The 9,261-nt window shown below is 38.9% G+C and overlaps 1 protein-coding gene across 12 annotated transcripts in view; it reads right to left on the minus strand.

Moving 5' to 3' along the window:
• Window positions 1-9,261, minus strand: part of LOC144979807 (voltage-dependent calcium channel type A subunit alpha-1-like) — a 591,855-nt gene that overhangs the window by 185,529 nt on the left and 397,065 nt on the right. The window lies entirely within an intron of this gene.

A 9,261-nucleotide genomic window follows, 5' to 3' on the forward strand; every position in this document is an offset into this window, starting at 1 on the left:
ATAATCATTGTCATCATCAACCGTGTTTGATATCGAAGTCAGTGTTTAGTCATCATCATCATCATCATCATCATCATCATCATCATCATCATCACTACTACCACTACCACCACTACCACTACTATCACTTTTACTGCTACTACTACTACTACTACTACCACCACCACTACTACCACCACTACCACTACCACTACTACCACCACTACCACTACCACTACTACCACCACTACCACCACTACCACTACTACCACCACTACCACGACCACTACTATCACCAATACCACTACCACTACTACCACCACTACCACTACCACTACTACCAACACTATCACTACCACTACTACCACCACTACCACTACTACTACTATTATCACTACTACCACTATCACTACCACTACTACCACTATCACTACCACTACTACCACCACTACCACTACCACTACTACCACCACTACCACTACTACCATCACTACCACTACTACCACCACTACCACTTTTATTACTACTACCACTCCTACTAGATTGTCACTATAATTTTTGTTTCAATACTTGATCATCACATTACAAAACAAGGCGTCTATTGTTTTAATTCCAACAAGACCGTTTCTATCAACAACCATCAGCCCATTCTAAAATGGAACACGATAAACGACAATATTATAAAATAATGACGGTGCGTCATTCAATTCAACTCAGACTGAACGGAAACTAAAGAAATTTGATTACAATAATATATTATACTAGATAGCAGAAACAAAAGATACGTTATTTTTGTACTGAAAACCCCTGAATTCTCCAATGAAGTATAACAATATTGATTAATATCACTGACAACAAATTAAATACAACCTTTCACAAAGAGTTATTAAATAATTTAGTTGTTATAGCAGTTACTCCATTAAAGAATTGTATATGCTTAATGTTCGAAAAAATAAAAAATTAAACACGAAAAATAAAGATAAAAATAAAAATAAAACACACACAAAAAACAAGAACAAAAAACCCCCCAAATAAACAACAAAACAAACAAACAAAAAACAAACAAAAAAAACAACAACAAAAAAAAAAAAAAACCAAAACCAAACAACAGAGCTTGACAATTTATATAGAGCAATGTTCACTATACGTGTTCCAAGCGCTTTACAAGGGGTAGGTAGGTACGGTGGCCACACGTAACAATTAACACATGGGACGAGACACGACCTATGTAAGGCGATATTACACCCCCCCCCCCCCCCCAACCCCCATGGACAGAGATAACGCTGTTTGAGAGGGTCGGGTACTCATTTTAGTTAGATAATGTGAGTAAAGGTCCTTTGCCAAGGACTCAACTACGCGCCGTTCAGTCTCGAGAATGACGTAACTATAGTCGGCCATGGTGTCGAGTCATACCACAAGACCACATTTAGTGCCGTACTCTGGAAAAACACATAATATTTTAAAATTTGGCCAGAAAACTCGTGCCTTCAAATAATGTCGATCGATTTAAATGACCCTCATCTTGGTAAAATACCCCCCCCCCCCCCCCCACCCACCCTCTCACACTCTCATTCTCTCTCTCTCTCTCTCTCTCTCTCTCACTTTCTCTCTCTTTCTCTCTCTTTCTCCTTCCTCTCTCTAACTCCCTCCCCCGTCTCTCCCCCCCTCTCTTTCTCTCTCTCTCGCTCTCTCTCTCTCTCTCTCCCTCTCTCTCTCCCTCCCCTCTCCTCCCCTTCTCTCTAACGACACATAAACACAACTTTAGTGTCACATATTGACCAAGACACGTAAAACATGTTTGGAGGCCATACTTTTACCCAATGCATTTTTTAGTACCCAAAACTTCCGAAAACTACACATACTGCATTTTAAACATGCTTGACTACAAACTAACGTAACTTCGTCCTGGTTTTAATAGAGTAATTCCATTTACAAAGGAAACATAACTCTGAAATGAATAAACCTGGTAACCTACACAGTATTGACGTACTTTTGAAAAACCCATCATTTAAAAATTTGGCCAGAAAACTCGTCCTTCAAATATCCATCGATTTAAATGACCCTCATTTTGGCAAAAAACTCTCAAACCTGGGACTTCGCGAAGTCCCAGGTTTGAGAGTTTTTTGCCAAGATGAGGGTCATTTAAATCGATCGATATTTGAAGGACGAGTTTTCTGGCCAAATTTTAAAATATGTTTTTTTTTCTTCCAGAGAACGGCACAGTAGGAATGGAAAACTCCATTGATTGATAACGAAGGTTATTTGATATTTCATCGCTGTCGTAGTAAAAGACTTAGAATATAACTCTCTTCTGTAACAAAGGTTTATTTAATTTAGATTATTGTATGACGTAAGAACAGAAAGTAACGGGAAAAAAATACCCATCTCTCCATCCCCCACCCCCTTCCCAAATACCATAATACCAAAACAAAACAAAACAAAACAAAAAAAAAACAAGAAGAAAAAACAAAACAAAACAATAACAAAGCAAAAAGATAATAAAGAACAGTGAAAATATTAAAACAAAAAACAAAACAAAAATTGAACAAAATTAACACATTAATAACAAAACAGAAAAAAAAAGAAGAAAAAAAGAGAAAATAAAATTACAAAAACAAGAATAAAAACAACAACAAAAGAAAAGAAACAAAAAAAAAAAAAAAATCCACAAAACAATAACCAAAAAAAAAAAACAAAAAAAATCCCTCCTCCCCGCCCCCAAAACAGAACAAAACAAAACAAAACGATATGTCAAACGACCATTTCTATACAAAGGTTTCCAGTTTCCGCCCATTGAATAATGGACGCCGCCTATCACGCGCACTAATTAATTAGCCATTCTGTTGACAGAACCCACAATTAGGGGGCCGGGGCCCGGTTGATTTAACATTGATGTAATGGAATAATATGATTTTTTCCCTGGTTTTCACAGTATTGTCCATTACAACAATGATAGGATATGGGACCAAAACATTAATTACGGCTTTCAGGCCTGCAAATAAACCTTGATAACATCCAAATGTGACCCTTCACCTCAAATTGGTATTGAGTCGGGTTCGTAAAGATGTTGAAAATTGAATTTATAGCCAGCATTATCAGACTTTTGTTGAGTGTATACGATTTATTGAGGAGAATGGCAACCATATCTTAGTGTGCAAATTCGGCTTTTAAGCATGTGGTTCGTTCCGACATAATACCGTTTCGACACGATGGGTCACAAATGAGTGAGGAGAAATAAAAAAAAAAAAAAGGGGGGGGGGGGGGGGCGGGAGGTTGTGTCCCGATAGCTCAGTTGGTAGAGCACGCGCTGCAAACGCCGCAAAAGAACTGAGATCCATCCTGCGTGCAGTCGAGATTGTTTTTCTCATTATGGCGCATCGTTTTCTCATTATGGCGCATCGTTTTCTCATTATGGCGCATCGTTTTCTCATTATGGCGCATCGTTTTCTCACTATGGCGCATCGTTTTCTCATTATGGCGCATCGTTTTCTCATTATGGCGCATCGTTTTCTCATTATGGCGCATCGTTTTCTCATTATGGCGCATCGTTTTCTCATTATGGCGCATCGTTTTCTCATTATGGCGCATCGTTTTCTCATTATGGCGCATCGTTTTCTCATTATGGCGCATCGTTTTCTCATTATGGCGCATCGTTTTCTCATTATGGCGCATCGTTTTCTCATTATGGCGCATCGTTTTCTCATTATGGAGCATCGTTTTCTCATTATGGAGCATCGTTTTCTCATTATGGCGCATCGTTTTCTCATTATGGCGCATCGTTTTCTCATTATGGCGCATCGTTTTCTCATTATGGCGCATCGTTTTCTCATTATGGCGCATCGTTTTCTCATTATGGCGCATCGTTTTCTCATTATGGCGCATCGTTTTCTCATTATGGAGCATCGTTTTCTCATTATGGAGCATCGTTTTCTCATTATGGCGCATCGTTTTTCATTATGGAGCATCGTTTTCTCATTATGGCGCATCGTTTTCTCATTATGGCGCATCGTTTTCTCATTATGGCGCATCGTTTTCTCATTATGGCGCATCGTTTTCTCATTATGGCGCATCGTTTTCTCATTATGGCGCATCGTTTTCTCATTATGGCGCATCGTTTTCTCATTATGGCGCATCGTTTTCTCATTATGGCGCATCGTTTTCTCATTATGGCGCATCGTTTTCTCATTATGGCGCATCGTTTTCTCATTATGGAGCATCGTTTTCTCATTATGGCGCATCGTTTTCTCATTATGGCGCATCGTTTTCTCATTATGGCGCATCGTTTTCTCATTATGGCGCATCGTTTTCTCATTATGGCGCATCGTTTTCTCATTATGGCGCATCGTTTTCTCATTATGGCGCATCGTTTTCTCATTATGGCGCATCGTTTTCTCATTATGGGCATCGTTTTCTCTATTATGGCGCATCGTTTTCTCATTATGGAGCATCGTTTTCTCATTATGGCGCATCGTTTTCTCATTATGGCGCATCGTTTTCTCATTATGGCGCATCGTTTTCTCATTATGGCGCATCGTTTTCTCATGGCGCATCGTTTTCTCATTATGGCGCATCGTTTTCTCATTATGGCGCATCGTTTTCTCATTATGGCGCATCGTTTTCTCATTATGGCGCATCGTTTTCTCATTATGGCGCATCGTTTTCTCATTATGGCGCATCGTTTTCTCATTATGGCGCATCGTTTTCTCATTATGGCGCATCATTTTCTCATTATGGCGCATCGTTTTCTCATTATGGCGCATCGTTTTCTCATTATGGCGCATCGTTTTCTCATTATGGCGCATCGTTTTCTCATTATGGCGCATCGTTGAGTCCTTGGGAAAGGCTTTCTACCCTCATTTTCTCACCGTACTTGGATGTAAAATGAGTAACCAGGCCGTTAACAGAGCTGTCTCCGTCGGAAAAAAAAAATGTAATATCGCCTAACAGGCGTCATGTCTTTTTTTACAAGTTACGTGTTGCAGTTGCCCAGGGGCCCTTTGTAAAGCGTTTTGAGCACGTTTAGTAGATCTTGCGCGGTATAAAAGCTCGAGCATTTTTTGTTGCTTTTCTTTTTGTTGGTATAAATGTGTACCTGGCTATTAGTGTTAAGTGAAAATTATAAAAAGCACCTAACAGGATACTTGTAATGTATAAAATAGATTTTTAAAAACCCGGGACTCTGGGTTAGTATTCGATGCTAAATGATGACGGGGAACTGGTCGAAATGTATTGAGCTTTATATAGCGCAATATCCACTAAATGTGCTCAAAGCGCTTTACAATGGAGTCCCTGGTAAACAGCAACATTTAACAAGTAGGACGAGACATGCCGCCTGTTAGGCGATATTACAATTTTTCGGACTAAGACAATGCTGTTAACGGCCAGGTACTCATTTTACACCTGAATACTGTGAGAGAATGTGAGTAAAGAGCCTTTTCCAAGGACTCAACTATGCACCGAGCGCGAGGCTCGAACCCAGGACCTTCCGATCCGAAAGCGAGTGTCATACCACTAGACCACATAGCCGCACATATTACTATATAAATGAATACTCGTCTTTATCTATTTATACGTCTATTCAATACTCTGAGTATTTCTCTCAATAAAACTGACTTGGACTATTTCATCATTTGGATGTCTGCCCCACGGTTGCAAGGAAACGTGACGGGAAATCGATCGTGGAAGCAGGATGGAATGACACTACGCCGTTCTAGTCTGTCATTCAAAACAAAATATGGCAAAAATATATTTCATTTTATTTTTGGCCAGAAAACTTTTATTTCAACTATCGATCGATTTAAACGACCTTCACCTTGTCAAATTTATACCCAAGACTTCCAGAAAGTTCTTCAAATGTCTCAGGTTGGAGGCATTTTGGCAAACTGGGAGTCATTTTTTTTTCTCTTTTAACCGATCGATAATTAAAGTAAAACTTTTTTTCTGGCCAAAATGAAGATGATTTGTTTTGGCTGTAAATAGCCGTAGTGTGGTAGTAATAATTTGATTGGAAGATTATAGGCGATGTCAAGCGGTGCGTTCGTTTATATATAATTTAAGATTTAGATGACTACTGGGTTTTCCCGATTATTCAATTAGTTTTTTTTAGTGCACCATAGATTATGTAACAAAACGTCAGAATCGGGCATTATGCCTAGGTGACGAAAATAATCAGCAAAAAGGATATATATGTATATGTATATATATATATATATATATATATATATATATATATATATATATATATATATATATATATATATATATATATACAAATTATGCCTTTTCCGTCACGACATCATAAGACATCGTCGCCTAGGCATTCCACGAAGGAATATAGATAAATCATCAAACAAGATGTCTGATGTCAACAGGAATCACCCATGTTGTCCAAGTGAGCAAGTTGGGGGTTAATATTTTTGCTCAAGGAAAGAAAACGAAAGTGCCTGAAGCAGGGCTCGAACCCGGGTCCTTCCGGGTCACAGTGCAATGCCTTAACCACTCGGCCACTTCGCCTCCGTATAGACACTATACAATTACTCAGAAACATGTATAGTAAAAAACGATAACAGAGACCTGAGTGACGTCAACTTCGTTTTATCTATAAGAAATGTGTTTTTATAAGAATGCTTTTGTGTATTATAAAGTTCTATGTTGTTTTGGTCAGTGTATTTATATTAAATCAAACAAACTTCAGCTTTTATATGCAAATATCCACTTAACGTGCTCAAAGCGCTTTACAAAGGGGTCCCTGACCAACAGCAACACGTTACATGTAGAACGAGACATGACGCCTGTTAGGCGATATTACAATTTCTTTTCCGACAGAGACAACGCTGTTAATCGCCAGGAACTCGTGTTACAAATAAATGTCGTGGTGCTTTTGGATCAAAGAATACTGGGTAATGTAAATTTTGCTGCTCGAAGCTCGAAGAAATAAATAATAAGTTAAGATGAATCTACGCCACTACCACATCATCTCATTCATCTGTGGTAAGTTAAGATGAATCTACGCCACTACCACATCATCTCATTCATCTGTGGTAAGTTAAGATGAATCTACGCCACTACCACATCATCTCATTCATCTGTGGTAAGTTAAGATGAATCTACGCCACTACCACATCATCTCATTCATCTGTGGTAAGTTAAGATGAATCTACGCCACTACCACATCATCTCATTCATCTGTGGTAAGTTAAGATGAATCTACGCCACTACCACATCATCTCATTCATCTGTGGTAAGTTAAGATGAATCTACGCCACTACCACATCATCTCATTCATCTGTGGTAAGTTAAGATGAATCTACGCCACTACCACATCATCTCATTCATCTGTGGTAAGTTAAGATGAATCTACGCCACTACCACATCATCTCATTCATCTGTGGTAAGTTAAGATGAATCTACGCCACTACCACATCATCTCATTCATCTGTGGTAAGTTAAGATGAATCTACGCCACTACCACATCATCTCATTCATCTGTGGTAAGTTAAGATGAATCTACGCCACTACCACATCATCTCATTCATCTGTGGTAAGTTAAGATGAATCTACGCCACTACCACATCATCTCATTCATCTGTGGTAAGTTAAGATGAATCTACGCCACTACCACATCATCTCATTCATCTGTGGTAAGTTAAGATGAATCTACGCCACTACCACATCATCTCATTCATCTGTGGTAAGTTAAGATGAATCTACGCCACTACCACATCATCTCATTCATCTGTGGTAAGTTAAGATGAATCTACGCCACTACCACATCATCTCATTCATCTGTGGTAAGTTAAGATGAATCTACGCCACTACCACATCATCTCATTCATCTGTGGTGCTTCATTCATCCTGTTTTGTTGATAAAGGGGAAACCCGAAACGTTCATTTGATCTGTTTTTGTAATTAAATTGAAGCTTACATTCAACTTCACATTATTATTTATTTTTGCCTCAAAGGAAAACTTTGTCTTTATGAATTGGAAGCATAGCAGAGACACCACAATGTTCAAATAAGAACAAAACATTGTCAGAATTGGCGAAACTACTTTATGCTAATAAAAATGGCCTGTCAAGTGGGTAGCAAGAAATCTTTGTGCGGGTATATAGTCTTGTTGTATGACACTCACTTTCGGATCGAAATGTCCTGGATTCGCATAGCTGAGTCCTTGGAAAAGACTCTTTACTCTCATTTTCTCACCGTAATCAGGTGAGTGCATGGACGTTAACAGCGTTGGTCTCTGCTGTCCGAAATATTTTTTAAAAATATTGCCTAACGGGCGTCATGTCGCGTCCTACATGGTGAATGTTGCTGTTGGCTAGGAACCCATTGTAAAGCGCTTTGAGCACGTTTAGTGGATATTACGTTATATAAAAGCTCAAATCCTCCCTCCCGAACCCCCGACTCTTAAGTAAGGCTGAATAATCTATAAATGAAAGGATTGTATGTACATGATCACAACAAGAGATGAAGTAAGTAGAAAAGTGCCAGAAGACAATAGAGAATAACATTTTTTTTTTGCGGCGGTGATGGGGTTTGAACCTGCGACCTTATTGGTACGACAACTCCGCCTGACCGATGAGAGCGTGACTCTACCGTATGAGCTATTCACGAATCCAAAAACATTCGTATGTACATGATCCACGTGTTTTACGCTAGAGGCCAGAATCGATGTGCTGGGAATGACATTGTCCATATTCGCTAATTGTAACTAAGATTTCATAGTGTGTCTTTACGTCTCTCATTACCGCTGGAACCAAGAGCCAGGCAGACTGGCAGACAAACAGGAGGCAGAAGGATAGATGGATAGTCTAATGGATAGATCATATCTACATATTATTGGTATCGATCAAGAACCGCGTCCTCTCTCCTGCCCAGCCAGCCCGCCCGCCCGCCATCCACACTTTGGCAAAACAACATTTCTGATTTTGGCCATAAATATTTTTACTCCAATTATCAATGAATTAAGATAACCCAAAAAGGATAAAAAACATGCCAAATTAAATGTCTGAAAAATCAGACACTTCAAACAGTCAAAATTTTTTTTAAAAGTCTATAATTAAAGAGTCTTTGATAGGTCATTAATTAAGGGTGTATCAATATTTGCATTGAAAGAAATTTGGCCATTTTAAAAATAAAAGTAGTTTTGTCGAAGAATGGCGTTCTGGTGTCCCATCAGCATTCTCCCCATATATCCTGATGAAGTCACTGAAATATCCATGATTATTATCATAACATTTCGTGTTTCATGATGGGTGATGGCGGCGGTGGGGGGTGCGG

This window comes from Berghia stephanieae, chromosome 9 (genome assembly GCF_034508935.2).
Source record: "Berghia stephanieae isolate SIO BIC M18660-M18661 chromosome 9, UCSD_Bste_1.3, whole genome shotgun sequence".
NCBI lineage: Eukaryota > Metazoa > Mollusca > Gastropoda > Nudibranchia > Aeolidiidae > Berghia > Berghia stephanieae.